Below are 17327 nucleotides of genomic sequence, written 5' to 3' on the forward strand. Positions count from 1 at the left end.
TAAATGAGGTATTAAAATCTTCAAAATTTATTCTTCGAACATTTTTCTCTTCTCTAATCAAGCATAATCTTACTAGGATTAGTAGCTATGGGCCCACTTCCTCTCATCTCTCTAGGGTTGGGTTAAAACATTGTAATTTCGTCTCTATCTAATGCTCAATCCAATTCAGACTCCGCTGGAATTGGAAAAATTGGAGTTCGGAATCAAAGTCGGAGTCGAAGTTCACCTAGATTTTGAGGTTCCAAATCTGACTATTTTTTTTTAAAAGAAGTGTAAAGTGAGGTTGTAAACATTTTACATCCTCTTTGCTACACATAACCAAGTTTGATTGAATGAAACGGTATCGTTTCATTTAAAGTGGAACAACGCCATTTCAATTGGAAAGAGTGGTCCAAAATGATGAGTTGTTCTTCTCTCCCCTCACTTTCCAAGTTTCCCTTACCTCCCAAGTCCCATCTCATAATCAAAACCCTTTTCCCTCCCCCCTCACAGCCTCACTTGTGTTGTCATCTTGCTGCCTGCCTAACCCCACCTTTTAGTGTGGTGCTGAATCAATATTCTCCACAATGAAATAATGACTGCAGTAAGGCTTCATCGTACACCCATGAGGCCCTTGAGACTCACTCACTAAATTTTATTAATTAAAAATATTTTAATTAAAATAGCCTATGGTTTATTTTTAATTAAAAGGATTCGAACTTGGGCTTTTTTAATGTTTTAGACTTTTGTAAGCTCTTATCTATTGATAAATAATGGTTAGGGATTCAATTTGAATTTTTTGATGTTTGTTTTGCTTGTGGCATCCACATGTACAAACTTGGGTGTTATTAAATTTACTAATTTATGAATATGTGATTTTGAATTGTTGGTGTGTAGCCTGTAGTCTTGGAGCTTTTCTGCCCATTTTTTGTTGTGCTCCTTTAAAGATCATTATTAACTTTTCAATTATGGATTAATTAAGGGGTTAGGGTTAGCTATAGTGGCATGGAAAGATTTAAATGGAAGGAGTAGTGCTAGCTTTTCATCTTTAGTGTGGGTGTTGGGTCAATGATTGTTTTTTATGCATTTGATGATTGAGAGAGAAAGATCATCATTGTAATGACATTTGTAAGTTGAGTACTTTGCTGAGATTTCTTGAGTTATTTGTTATCCATTGAGGTTTGATTGATTAGAGTTGGGTGTGTATGATTTGTCAATTTAGAAACTTGGGTGTGTATAATTAAAATAGCCTAGGGTGTGGTCTAATTTGTTGTGGTTTGAACTTGGTATATATATATATATTTTTTTTTGAACTTGCAATTTTTTATGGTTTGAACTTTGAGATGTGATCCCTATCAAGCCAAAGCCTACCCTGCGACACAATACTTGATGCTGGCTCTATTCAGTATAAATAGGGCATGGAGATATCTTGAAAGTCTTATGCTTGATTGAAATCTACTGATTTCTAAGTTTTGGTGTGCATAATTATTCTTTTGGCTTTTATTTTTCAATTAGATATGGATATGGATGCTACAACTACTCTGGACGATCGAGCTAACGTGGATGCTTTACTACCTACACCTGCCCCAACAACAAGGACATCCACCAGCGTGGTCGACTACTATGACCTAATTAGAGAAGGTCATGGACATGGAATTATTTCATAAAAATTGACAATGATCATGATAACCCACAAGCAAGGTGCCATCATTGTGGAGATGATAAGGATATAATTTATAATTTTATTGATGATGTTGTCTTTTAATTTACATTATGGATTTAGATCTTTGGTATTAAGACTTTTGTAGCTTAATGGGTTACAAAAATAATAATGTAGAAATATAAAACAGGTGGGGCATAAAAATTGTATTAGGCCCAAAAACAGGTTATGAAAAGGCCCAGCCCATCACAATGAACCAGCTCTACTCCGAATTGGGCTTTGACTCCATCTTTACCTTTGACGACTCCAGTAAGAGTCGAAATTGGCTGCTGACAAGAGTTGGAGTCCAAACTAACCTTTGACCCGAGTCAGAGTCAGAGTTGACCAATTCAACTGATCCGTTGGAGTCAGAGCCCAGCCCTACTTCTCTCCAGGGTCTCCTTCACAAAATCTTGAAAGTCACAAACTCTTAAAATTTTCAAAACCATGCATATATCTTTGCCAAATAGTCATCCTCTCCAAAAAAAAAAAAAAAAAAAAAAAACCCACTTTTCAGTAAAATGCTTCAGCCACTGTCTCTCTCATGGAGCCCCACATCGAGGACCTTGAAAGTTTAATAAATTAAACTACAGCTTTGACATGTTTCCTATAACAACCCAATCCAATATTATTAGAGATGAATTATGGATAATTTCATTTGGGCCTAAATTAGGTTAATATGTGAAAAATTATAGAAGCCCAATTAAAGTTTATTGGATTATTTTAATTAGGCCATGGTCCTATAATTTATTCAAACGAAGTGTGAAATTTTTATTGGGCTTAATAAATGAGTTAAAGCCCAATTTATAGACCAAGTGGGACGTAATTAATTAGTATTAGCTCGAGAACTTTTCTAAAATCCCATAAAAATTTTATTGGACGAGTTATGTTAATTTTGGACTTTGAGAATTAAGGGTTGGTTTATTATAAACTCCAAGCCTGTCAAAGTGTTCAACTCCAAATAGATTTACCAGTCTACATTCCTCTTTATAATAAAATTCCTAACCGATTTCTTTCTATAAACTCCAACCATACACAACTCAAACTTCCACTAGAATCCACTCAATAGAGCTCTCCCAATAGGATTATAATTCCACAGTTGTCTTCAGTTTAAAATTCTTAAACCTAACAATATCAAGTCCCTCTATTGTTTAGGAAAACCACTATGAGACCTAAAGCAGGCACAGTACCTCAAATACCTCATGTTACAACCAAGACTAGAACACCAAGCACAACGAAAACTGCCCACCATCCCTTCCTTCCTCATAGCTCACAACCTCCACTCAGTTGCTGCCACCTCCTCCCTTTAAACCAACTCATGTCCAAGATGCTTCCTCTGCCGTGAACCTGTTAAGAACCTAATTGGGTGGAGTTCGGAGATATGTAGAGGCTGAAATGAGGAGTTTGAAGTGAACTACTGAAGATGAAACATGTAAGGTGCCCCTTCACAGTAACAAAGAATGGATGTAATTTGAGGACATCACCCTCCAAGAAGTTTGCAAGAACTAGAGAGAGAAATAAGAGAGAGAAGAAGAGATAAAGAGAGACAGGGAAATGAATGACATTGAATACCAAAGTTGGCCTCTTTCCCAACTCATGGTTGCCTCTTATAGACGAATTGTGTATGAAAACTACAACCAACTTATCAACAGTTCACCCATTTAATGACTCAAATGACAACCATGAAATGGTACCGTTTTATTTACATTTACTTATACTAAATGACACCATCACAATCAATTATACTCAAAACAACAAACACTTAAACAGAACGCTACGTATTGATCATTTCCTCTGCAATACTAATTACTTCAGCTTGTTCATGTTGGCCTTGATCCATGATCTCATCCATCCTTGCATGTTCCCAACCCGTAACATACTCTCCCCCATCAAAGCACCTTGCCCACAATGTGAAGAAATCTAACACACAAAGACCAATAAGGTTCCTAAGTCGCATCATCAACACTAGCCCCCTTCCAATGAATCAACACATCGACTACTGCCCTATTGTGAACCTGTATACTTTGACACTGCAAAATGGCTTCAGGCTTAGGTGTCAATTCACCTTGCAAATCCACTGGAGGTAAAGAAGACAATGGAGAATGATGCTGATCCAATTTCTTCTTGAGACAAGAAATGTGGAAAACTGGGTGAATGGAGTTGTTTGGTGGTAACTCTAACTTATAAGCAACATGTCCCACTCTTTGAACAACTTGAAAAGGTCCAAAGAAATGAGGAGATAGCTTGAAATTTCTTTTGGCCACCAATGAGTGTTGCCTGTAAGGCTGCAACCTTGAATAAACCCAATCTCCAACAGTTAGCTCCCTCTCAGTTCTCTTATTGTCTGCTTGAAACTTCATTCTTTCCTGGGTAGCAACCAAGTTAAGCTTAAGAGTAGAAAGAATCTGTTCTTGAATCTTCAAAATCTTATCAGGTATATAAGACAGCAGCTAAGTTGGACGTCTACCATATACTACCTCATATGGAGTCATCTTAGTTGAAGTGTAAGGAGTGGAATTATACCACCATTTGGCTAGAGTCAACCAATCAAACCACAACTTTGGCCTATCCCCAATAAAACTTCTCAAGAAATGCTCAATACACTTGTTAACTGCCTCAGTTTGACCATCACTTTGAGGATGGTCAGATGATGAATAAGAAAGTGTCACACCTTGCAGCTTAAAGAGTTCTTTCCAAAAAGAACTAGTAAAAGTTGCACCTTTATCTGAAACAATATTCTGAGGCATACCATGCAACTTAAAAACATTGTCAAAAAATAATGTTGCCACTTTGGGTGCTGTAAATGGATGCTTTAAGGCACTAAAATGTGAATATTTTGATAATCTATCAACAACAACCATGATTATAGAAAATCCTTTCGAGATTGGCAAGCCTTCGATGAAAAATCCATGGACAAATCTGCCCATATATGTGTAGGCACAGGTAAGGTCTGTAAAAGACCACTAGGGTAGACATGTTCTACCTTATTTCTTTGACACAAATCACACTCTCTAATGTGTTGCTTCACTTCACATTTAAGACCAGGCCAATAAAAATTTTGTCGAGCTCTATGCAAAGACTTGTGAAAACCAGAGTGTCCAGCAAATGGACTAGCATGGACAAAATTCAAGATTTTCAATTTCAACTCAGGATTAGCAGGAATGTAAATTCTACCTTTTCTAAACAATAGACCATGTTTAATAGAAAATGCAGAAGTAGAAGAAGAACCTCCTTGCAAAATTGCCAACTGTTCTTGTGCCTTTGGATCTGAAGCATAAGCTTGCTACAACTCCTCCAACCAAATTGGTGTAGGAAATGAAATAGCAGTCATCAAGGTGTTAGCATCCGAGACTTCATTCCTTGACAAAGCATCTACTGCTTTGTTTTCAACACCTTTTTTGTATTCAATAGTAAATTCATAACCTAGCAACTTGGAAATCCACCTCTGTTGAGAAGCTGTCCCCACTTCTTGTTCTAACAAGTACTTGAGGTTGTGATGATCAGTTTTTACCACAAAAGCAACCCCTAACAGATAAGGCCTCTATTTCTTGATAGCAATAACAAGTGCCAATAGCTCCTTCTCATAGGTAGAAAGCATCAAATTCTTACCCTTGAGAGCTTGACTCAAAAATGCTAATGGCCTATGATCTTGCATCAAGATAACTCCTACACCCACTCCACTTGCATCACATTCCACCACAGATTGCTTATTAAAGTTAGGCAAACATAAAAATGGAGGGCTGGTTATTGCTTTTCTCAGTTCCTCAAAAGCCTTAGCTGCTGTCTCAGACCATTGAAATGCATCTTTTTTCAACAAAACAGTCAAATGAGCTGATACTTGACCATATCCTTGAATAAACTTCCTTTAGTATCCTGTCAATCCCAAGAAACCCCTCAATGACTTAAGAGTTTTTGGAATTGGCCAAGACATCATTGCATCCAACTTCCTTGGGTCAGCCCTTACACCATCTTTCGAAATTAAATGACCAAGATACTCAATTTTTGGCCATGCAAAGTGACACTTTGATCTCTTTGCAAACAATTGATTCTTCTCAAGTGTATTCAACATAGTGGCCAAATGAATCAGGTGGGATGACAGATCCTTACTATAGACGAGGATGTCATAAAAAAAATACTATGGCAAACTATCTAAGAAAAGGTTTAAAAATCTCATTCATAAGTGCTTGAAATGTTGAGGGAGCTTTCGTAAGGCCAAATGGCATGACAAGGAACTCATAATGTCCCGCATGAGTTCTTAATTAGTTTTGGGCACATCTTCATCTCTCATTCTAATCTGGTGATACCCAGATCTTAAATCCAACTTTGAAAAAACTGTTGAGCCAAAAAGCTCATCCAATAGCTCATCAACAACTAGTACTGGATATTTGTCTTTAATAGTGGCCTCATTAAGCACCATAGTCGATACAGATTCTCCAATACCCATCAGATTTTCTCACTAACAAATAGGAGACGAAAATGGGGATTGACTGGTTCTAATTACACTAGACTTAAGCAATTTAGCAACAATCTTTTCTATTTCTATTTTCTGAAAATAAGGGTACCTATATGGTCTGACACTCATAGGTACAGAATCCTTCTTAAGAAGTATCTGGTGATCTAGAGCTCTATGAGGAGGCAAGGTGGTAGGTTCATCAAAAACCTTCCCAAACTTCTGCAAAAATTGAATAATTTATGGAGGAGAATTGTCCTGATTCTTCACAGGCTCCATCGACATAAGCTGTAACCATACATCTTTGGAACCCACTTTAGAAATCATGGAAATTTCTTTGTCATCTATCAAGGTAGAAGCAGGTGATGTAAGGCCTTTGAGAGAAACCTTCTTCCCTTTATAATCAAACTGCATTTGTAGGTCTGCAAAGTCCCAAAGTATAGGCCCAAGTGATGAAAGCCAACTAACCCCCAACACCATATCACACCCTCCTAAAGTCAAAGTAAAAAATTCAGCAACAAATCCCTTGCCTTGTATTTGTATGCCCACTGTAATAGTCCTGCCACCACTACTCAAAATGTCCCCATTAGCAACCTTAACCTGCATAGATTGCCCTTATTGAACCACGAATCCACACCTTCCAACTACTGCAGTATCCATAAAATTGTGGGTGCTACCAGAATCAATCAAGATGAGTACCTTCCTTTTATTAATTTGCCCTACTACTCTCATAGTTTTTGTGCTTGGTGTTCCCACCATAGCTTGCAATAAGATAGAGGCTATGTGTACAGACTCAGGCTCTTCATGTATCTCCTCTAGAATCAATTCTCTCTCCTTTGTAGGCTCACTAGTGGATCCCATATCCATTCCTTCCATCACATAAACTCTAGGTTTAGTGCAGTTATGGCCTGGTTGCCACTTCCCATCACAGAAGTAACACAAGCCCTTCTTCCTTCTATCTTGCATCTGTGTTTCATTAATTTTCTGGTAAGGCATCTTAACAGCAGGGACCTTAGGAGTCCCTAAGATACATCCACCACCATTTGACTGGTGTGAATTAGCAAAATTATTCCTCGACAACTTCTTTGTACTCCAAACATATTCCTCTTGAATTTTTACCAATCCAAAAGCCTAATTCAAAGTAGAGGGATTCAACATTTTTATTGGGAGCCTAACCTCATCTTTTAAGCCACTCAAAAACTAGCTCAATTTATTCTTTTCAGAAACACCTTTAATGCGGTTGGAAAGCAATTCAAACTCAGTCTTATATGAAGCAAGATAATGAACCTGTTTAAGACATGTCAATGCTTCCATAGGATCATCATAAGCAGTTGAACCAAATCTAATCTGCAACACCTGAGTAAATTCCTCCCACGAATGAAAATTTCCAGATTCACTGGCATCCTGGAACCATACCAAAGCCACATCATCCATATGAAAAGAAGCCAAAAAAATTCTTTGACTAGGAGGCACTTGATGATACAAAAAATACTGATTAACTCTATAAATCCATGCCAAATGCTCTTTCTCACCAAATCTTGGAAAATCTAACTTTATTCCCTTCATATTGGGCCTTTCACCTATATTTCTTCAATAAACCTCTCTCATACCTTCTTGGCCATCGTCATCACCACCAAGATGATTCTGCACATTTCTCACATTTTGTGCATTAACCTCGGACTAATTGTTACAAGAAATCTTCGAAATGTGCTATAATAATTCCGCAAACCTCCTATCCTAACTCTCCCTTTCCACCCTAGCTGTTTCTTATTATTGAACCAGAATGAAAATGGTATCTTCAATATCCTTCTGCTGACACTCCTGCTGTACATGCAAATGATTCACAGAATCAAGAACCTATGCATATGACCTTGTTCCTTTTACCATTACTGACTACTGATACCAAAAATATAATGAGCCCCTTCACAATAACAAAGAATGGATGTAATACGAGGACATCACCGTCCAAGAAGTCTCCAAGAACTAGAGAGAGAAATAAGAGAGAGAAGAAGAGATAAAGAGAGAGAGAGGGAAATGAATGATACTGAATACCGAAGTTGGCTCTTTCCCAACTCATGGTTGCCTCTTATAGAAAAATTGTATACGAAAACTACAACCAACTGATCAACAATTCACCCATTTAATGACTTGAACGACAGCCATGAAACGGTACCATTTTATTTACATTTACTTATACTAAACGACACCATCACAATTAGTTATACTCAAAACAACCAAAACTTAAACAGATCACTGCGCATTGATCATTTCCTTTGCAATACTAATTACTTTAGCTTGTTCATGTTGGCTTCGATCCATGATCTCGTCCATCCTTGCATGTTCCCAACCCATAACAAAACGGTGCCGTAGAGACTTAAGAGGGATGATGTCATTTGATGGAGCAAGGACACTGCGCTTTATGAGGAGCTAAATCTGTGCATTTTTTGTAAAGTGTCAAAGCTATGCCTTTTATTAGTGTTTTATAGTTTACTTGTACTTTACATTTTAGTTCTCTGTTATTTTCATATGGAACCTTCTGGGTCATTTTATATTTGACACTATTCTGTTATGGGTTGTTACGGGAAGGCAATGAGCATTATAAGAGGGAAATCACAGAAGGGGAAGAGATCATTCTGAAAAATCTATAAAAGCTTGGTTTGAAGTAATGGAGGTTGGAAGCCCTCGAAGCCTTCCTTTTCAATATACGTATAACACTTGAGAAATTTTATCCAACACATTTTGTGCATTATTTTCCTTCATTACAGAATCCTTCATTTACATTTCATCAGTTTCCTTATTACCACTCTACATCACATCACTCATTACAAATGGGTTCATTACAATTGGTATCCAGAGCCAACGATCCATAGAGGATGAACTATTTTTCGAGCAGTAATAAGAGGCCTTGCGGCAGTGGGTAGACGCTAATGAAAAGAGTCTTCAACGCCTTAATAATAGCTTGAAGACTTGATAGATATGCTGCTTCATGGGTGGTAAACCAGAACAATATTCCTAATCGGTATGATGCTATGGAAAAATTAGTGAGATTAAAGGTTAGGAAATGGAAGCCAGTAGTTGTTGAATACTAGGAGGACGAAGAAGATTTGGCAACTATGGATTCAACCGTGGAGACACAAAAATCGGTAATGCATGCAGAAAATGGAGCAAAGGATGAAGATAAAGTCACTGTAGAAGGCGTAGAAAAGGCAGTAGTGGTGGAGGAGAGTGTGGCAGTGTCCAGGGAAGTTACTCCCAAGGAAATCCCTCATTCATCTGTTCCTAGAAATCCAACTCCAAAATTAATTCCTAACCTCTCAGAAAAATGAGTATCGCGACGGATTGCTAATAAAGAAATTATTAAATGGGAAGCCAACATTGTCCAGTTTCGTCTCAAAACTGGCATTTACAAATCAAGGGGTAATGTTCATTGAGATGGCGGTTACCTTCGAATACTTCATATGGGAATTTTTACCGAAACTACTTATGTTTCCTACCATGGTTTGTGGAATTTTGACCCTGGTATTCACACTTGGTATTTTTTCATAAGTCTCAGATCGAGCTCCCACAATAAGATCTTTCTTTCTGATAAATTCATGAGGCAGTGGCTGTCAGTGTTAAGGTGTGAGGGGCGGAGGTCTAAGGCTGATGAAGAAACCGTTGATGGTCAGGTGAAGTGTGAGAAGTGGATTCGAGATGGTCACCTCGGAACAGAGGCATCTAAAAGGGCCACAAGGTATGTCTCCTGTAAACCAAAAGCCCTGTATCCTATCCTCCACTTTCCTTACAAACCCCAACACCAATGTCTCTGGCCTTTCTCTTCGCACAATCCATAACTCTCAGACCAACCATTACCACACCTTGCCAACGAGATCTCTCGAATACTCAGTTACCCTCGGAACCTTCATGACAACTTAGAATTCTCCCTCAACACATTTTGAACTCAAATGTCTACAAATTGGGTGGAGCAGGTCTTGAAGAGGAGCAAGAATCTTGGTTTCTCTACTCACAGGTTCTTTCTCTGGGCTAAAACTATTCAGGTTTTTTAGCATAATTTTGGGATCTTTCAGATCTTAGCTGATATCCTAGGAAGTAGTAACCTATTTGCTTTATTATGGAATTTTCTTATAGCAATGAGAGAGGCCTATTGTTGTGAGGATAATCCAAAAGTTTTTTGGGTTGTTTTTAAAGGTTTTAGTGGAGCTAATCTTCTAGAAGATGCGATTCGAACAAAAACAGTTACTATTGACTGGACATATATCTACAACTACTATGCAGTTGAAGAAATAACATTGAAGCTTGATACAAGAGGTCTCTAATCATCTTCTACATTTTTCAACGCTAGGAATGAACTTTCCACATCCCAATTGTTTGAACTTCCAGGCACATTCAACTTTTATGAATTCCAAAATAAGGCTACACTTGCTTTTATTTTTAAGGAAAGGATTATGGTAGCTGCAGATTCTTGAGCCAGCATGGGTGAATACATTTCATCTCAGTCTATAAAGAAAATCAGGAGATGGGCTTTCCATAATAGCTATAAGAAACTCAATATTAAAGAACATTGGTCTGGAGTGTTGATAGCCCATTACGTCTTCATCAGGATTCAAAAGATCATGTTCTTGGTGTTGCAATGGTATGGAATATATTTGCTAAAACTTGGGAATACCATTTGATAGGGGAACAAATCTTGTGGGCCTTTGATAAAGTAAAGGGAAAAGAAATTGTGCAAATGTGGGATGACAGGTTCACCTTTGCAAGAATTGAAGTATAACAGCACCTTGTGGGCAAGGTGCTCTAAGGGGTGGAGAATGTTAGGAACCTAATTGGGTGGAGTTTGGAGATATGCAAAGGCTGAAATGAGGAGTTTGAAGTGAACTGCTGAAGATGAAACGGTGTCGTAGAGACTTAAGAGGGATGGTTTCGTTTGATGGAGCAAGGACACTGTGTTTTATGAGGAGCCAAAGTTGTGCGTTTTTGTAAAGTGTCAAAGCTATCGTTTTATTAGTGTTTTACAGTTTACTCGTATTTTACATTTTAGTTGTCTGTTATTTTCATATGGAACCTTCAGGGTCATTTTATATTTCACACTATTTTGTTATGGGTTGTTACGGGAAGGCAATGAGCATTATAAAAGGGGAATCACAAAAGGGGAAAAGATCATTCTGAAAAATCTATAAAAGCTTGGTCTAATGTAATGGAGGTTGGAAGCCCTCAAAGCCTTCCTTTTCAATATACATATGACACTTGAGAAATTTTATCAAACACATTTTGTGCATTATTTTCCTTCATTATAGAATCCTTCATGTACATTTCATCAGTTTCCTTATTACAATGCTACATCACATCACCCACTACAAATGGGTTCATTACAGAACCACCATGGAAACCATATCCACGCACCCACATCACCACCACAGAGAGCCTCTATTTTAGCCACCTCCTTTCCACTCCACTGCCGCATAGCTACACCGAGAACTACCAAGATGAAGCCCAACTATGACCCAACCCATGGATATATGAACAGGCCCTATTCTTCACACCCTAAAACAAAGCACTCGGAGACCACGTAACCCAGGCTTTTCCACTTCGGACTACCACCATACTTCAGAGACAACCCAGTTCCATCTCTAGCACCATCAACGACACTGTAAGTTACCAATGCACTTCGTAATCTTTATCTCTGCTCCTCCCAACGATAAATCTCTCTCTCTCTCTCTCTCTCTCTCTCTCTCTCTCTCTCTCTCTCTCTCTCCTCTAATTCTCTCTCTCTAACCAGTGCCTAGTGCCCAGTCTTGAGCCGTCATAAAGCACCACCACGACCCCCCACTTTTAGTCGCTGCTCATCCACACTAGAATATCACGGCCCTAGCCTCACTGCCACTGTCCCTCGAGTAAGCTTATTCCCTCTCGTGTAGAATCTAAAAACCCTGTACCATGGAATATGAAGTGTGTTGAGGTAAATTACAAGAGTACTCCTGCTCAATTAATATTGACAAAAGGATCTATTTATTAGTATGATGAGTTCCTATAGTAGAAACCAAGAGAAAATGGATGTTGGATGACAATAAATTATTTGAGAGGGGTATTATTTTTTAGTGACATGTTGATGATGAGAATCGGATAAATCATATGTTTGGGCCTGATAGTATTTTTTTTTAATTCAATCACATGATAATTGGAGAAATTATGCAAAAATCATAATAATTGGAGAGTGGCAGTATTTTAGAGTTTCGAGAATTTTAGGTTTCAAGAAAATATAGATTTTTCTTAATATTTTAGACTTTAATTACAAAGTACATGATAAAGTAGAGATTTCCATAAGTTAGCATATTTTATTGGTAATTAGTCGCGTCTTAGAAATATTGGATTAGCGATACGAGATAAGTAACATGATCATACCCTTATACGTATGTTAGGTAAACGACATGTCTTTTATACAAGTATTATGCATGTACGCCCTCCATTGGAAGCCTTTTTTTTACATACCCAAGTCATGATAAAATTATGAAAATCTATGATTTTATGTGAAGAATTATGCATCAAAATATTTATGAAAAGTCATTGTTTTATGTGAAGATTTATGCTTTAAAATATTTATAAAAAATCATGATTTTATGAGAGGAAATATGTATAATGACATTTTATGAAAGAATATGATTTCATTTAAAATCTATGATATGACAAGTATGCAAGTATGATTATGATGAAGTATAAATGATAAAATATGTAACGACTTATATTATAAAATGAAAACGGTACCATATGTTATGACATATTGCATTGCTAGGTTGTACATGCTAGTACTGCACCTAGTATGTCTTCCTTGTGTATGGATTCCACAATCTGCAACCACAGATAGAATTAGGATCTACTTAGATTCGCTAATCCTAACTCACGGTGGTCAACAAGGGGTACCAGCCTATGACAAGTGAAAGATAAGTTCATATTCATGTTATTAATATATGTATTTATGAGTCTGCATATTTTTCAAGAAACCTTATGTTTATTATGTTTATTATATGATGTGTTGCTTATTGAGTATTCGAATCATTTCTATATATTTTTATGTTTTAACCATCCAAAGTGATGATCTTTATAAGGATGAGACTGCAAGATAGAACTAGGCCAAGGGAGGCGAGACAAAGACCTAGACAGTTTATGTTTTGCTTAGTTTTATGATTTTAGTTAAATAAGTTATTTTGATAAGCACATGAGATTTTATTGATTTTAAATAAGTGCTTTCGCAGACTCTCTTTCAAATTTTAAGTATTTAATAATAAAGTTTGGCTTATTTATTTATGGAATCTTTTGTAGCTGGTGCTTTGTTAAGAAAAAAAACTTATTAAGTCAAGTTTAGTAGCACACCAGTTCCCCAAGATTTAAAGAAATGACTTTATTGGGAACATGGTGCTAATTTATATCCCTTACCAGGTTGGGCGTAACTTACTCAGGGGGCCCAGCGACCAAAATGTAGTCGGCCCACAAGTGAGAGAAAGGGGAATTTGGCCTAAGGCCCACGCGGGAAGCAAGTAGACTTGGAATGATGGGACGCCGACATTTTTTTGCATCTCCCTGCACACGAGTGTAATGATAGGCCCACACCGCCCTTGAGAATTGACATGAAGTGTAGATAGTGATCACGATCATGAGGCACTCTATCCCTAACAGTGTGTGACAAAACATGCAAAGGGTGGGTGCACTCACCAACCTGTCATAAGGATTTGACCCAGGAAGGCCACTCTGCATCAAAGGTGATAGCATGAAGTTCCGCATGAAAGACAGGCACCTCTGACACGAGAGATAGAGGACCACCTTAGCAGTCAGTATAAAGGACAAGTACGAGGTCAAAATTACTCTATATGTTCTCTCATATAGTATAATTCTGTCAAATGAGCACAAGACTAACTTAGGCATTGAAGGTGTTTCATCAACCCTAAACCCCCACTTTCCTTGTGTTGCAAGTGATTGAACTTGGTTACTGGTCTATGAAACATGTCTTTAACAGTTACACTGTTTGTAGGATCCTTTATAAATTAACATATCCTTTGCATGATGGCTGCAACATGCTCTCAAACTACCTGTGACTAGGAAGCAACTTCAAGAAATATGGAGGGAAGATTTGCATAAATTGAAGATGCACCACGAGCTAAATAGCCTTATGGACAAGTACAAGGAGATGGCTAGGATAATGGGAGCATCATCATTGGTTGACTAGTTGCTCAATAGTAAGAACTTGCCCTACAACGTGGACGTGATGGCATCACCACTCCCACTAAAGTTTAAAGTCCCGCAGATAGAGATGTATGATGGGTTCAAAGATAACATCGAGCACCTGGAAAGCTTCAAGGCGCACATCACCCTTCATGGATTCAGTGGGGAAGTGGCATGTCGAGCCTTCCCACTGACACTCAAGGAGGCATCAAGAGCATGGTTTGGGTTTTTGCCATCGGGTTCGAATGACAAAATTGGGAAACTTGCTCGGTTGTTCTCGACAAAATTTATGCATAGTAGGAGAAGAAGGAGGCTCGTATCATACCCCGTCACCGTCAAGCAGCGAGATGACGAGTCCCTCAAGGCGTACGTAGCATAGTTAAATAAAAAGCGCATGACAACCAATGACTAAAATGACAAGATCATGCTAGCAGCACTCTTAGAAGGCATATGGCCTCAAGACCCATTCATGACCGAGCTGGCTAGAAAACAACATTGACATTGCAAGAGTTTATGGACTAAGAGGACATTTACATCAATGCGAAAGACACTCTTCTGGCCTTAATAGCCCTGAGGAGAGCAAGCTAGCTGCATGTGACTGCTACACTCGGAGAGGACGCTACTTTTGCACTTATCACCAGTCATAAAGTCACAAGGCCAAAGATTGCTACACTCTTAACAAGAAGATCAAGGAAATAAAGAGGAGTGGAGAGTAGGAATGGCTGGTTGCACAGCACTTGGCAAACTAAGGAAAGTCATTCGAACAACAAATAGGATAGCCCCGAGGATAGTTTATTGCAGAATGAACCAAGGAATTGATCGGGATGTGCCCCATCGAACACTAACATGTGGCAATAGCCCTTTTGGAGAAACCTATAGCATAGCCAGGTGGCAGCCCTACCTCCTCAAGCAGGAAGGCGTATGCCTTAAAAGATAGGTACGAGGAAGTGTTCTCCACGGAGAAACACTTGTTAAAGCGGATAAGGTGATCGACATGCCCTGTTATCTCATTCAACGAGGATGACTATAGGGGGTACTCTCCCCCTCGATGACATGCTAGTGGTGACCATGCTCATGGCCAATTACACAACCCGACGAATCTTGATAGACAATGGTAGCTCTACCAACATCCTCTTTTAGGATGTCTTCACAAAAATGGGGATTGACCCAAATTGCCTACGCCCAGCCCCAACACCTCTAAAGGGGGTTCTCAAGGGATGTAATCCAGCCAGTGTACATCATAACTTTTTCGGTCCTGGTTTGTGAAGCCCCTGATACCACCACGACCATGACCGACTTCCTAGTGGTAAAGGCCCTATCTTCCTACAATGTCATTTTGGGGTGGCTAATGCTAAACAACCTAAGGACAGTGACTTTGACCTATCCCTTGAAGAAGAAGTTTCTGACGGAGGCAAGAGTAGGGGAAGTTGGAGGCAAACAAGTATTGGCACAAGAGTGCTACCTACAAGAACTTAAGACTAGAGGGGCTGATGTTTGAATGATTGAAGGTCTTTCCTCTAGTAGAAACCCATAGCCACCCCTAGACTTCATTGGTGGTGAAGAAGAAATCAAGGACTAGCAAACGCTCTAGTGGCCAAAGCTGAACAAGCCATTGGAACTAGTTTCCTTGAACCCGAACAGCCCCAAGAACACCATGAGGCTAGGGACCAAGATTGAGCTAGACATGAGATGGGCAATGATGCAGCTCCTGACCAAACATTGGAATGTGTTTGCCTAGAACCATGAAGACATGCTCATTATAGATAATACGGTAATCGAGCACCAACTTTGTGTGGACCTTGAGGCTAAAAAAATTTGGCATAAGCGTAGAAGTTTTAGTGATTTTTCTTCCTTACCTTCAGTCTCATTGTATCATTGAGCTTAATAAACTATGAAAGCTTGTAAACCCCAATTATAATAGATTTTCTCTCAAGATCCGTGGAAATCAAATTATGTAAATTTATATGTTCTCTATCTCTCTTTTACATTTCTCGCACTTTATTTACTATTGAAGCCATGGACGTGCACTCCCAACATTGCATAACTGACTAATTACTATAGTGGGTCATGCACCTCGAGTCATTCGACGATACCATTGGCATCTGATGTCCACAAAATACATCCATAGTAAAATTTATAATTCAAAGATTTGAGAGTCCTCATGTAAAGGCAAAAGAAAATATGTACACGTTTTAATAACATCTTATTAAAGTTTGTACAAAAAAGAGTATAAAGCCATTATAAATATCAGAAAATGGAAAAGCAAAAAAAAAAAAAAACAAAAAAAGCTAACACTATAAAGAAAGAAAGTTATTACATATAAAAGAGTTCTATTACATACAGTCATTCTTGCATACTCCACTTGTTATGGGGTATTTTCTTTAGTGCCTAAAGCCCATGATACTGCCCTAGGCCCATTACTTCACTAGGCCTCATGAGCTCCAGGAATGCCAGCCAGAGCCTGGAAGGCCCCCGCCCCCCTTGGTAGCCTAGGGAGGGTCCTAGACCCATGTGGGTCAGGTAGGCTCCAACCCTGTACAAGTTGGAGGTAATCATCAACATTGAGATGAGACATTGCAGAAGAATGTGGGAAACCATGATCGGGGAAAAGGGGGAGAGACAGCACTAGGCAACTTTGTTAGAGACCCATGCCACATTAAATGACTGACACCAAGAAAACTAAGCCGCATTAAATGTAGCATGGCAGTGGAGACTCCGGGGGGAGGTATCCCTCTGCCCCATAACATAGGGCATGGCCCCACCTGACCTAAAAAACCAAGTATAAAGGTTGCCTAGAATTGCAAGATAAGGAGGTTGAACTTAAGTATGTTGTGAATATACTCCATTGTTGTCTTCTTCTTTAAAGTATTTTGATCTCAATACTAACTTTGGCATCAAAGGTTCATTGTGCCACTACAGGGCCATCCCTCTCTTGCCTCAGAATCTGGCTCGAGTGCAGACCCGGTCTGGCTGAGCAACCCAGCCCAA

Source organism: Carya illinoinensis, chromosome 11 (genome assembly GCF_018687715.1).
Source record: "Carya illinoinensis cultivar Pawnee chromosome 11, C.illinoinensisPawnee_v1, whole genome shotgun sequence".
NCBI classification, from domain to species: Eukaryota; Viridiplantae; Streptophyta; class Magnoliopsida; order Fagales; family Juglandaceae; genus Carya; species Carya illinoinensis.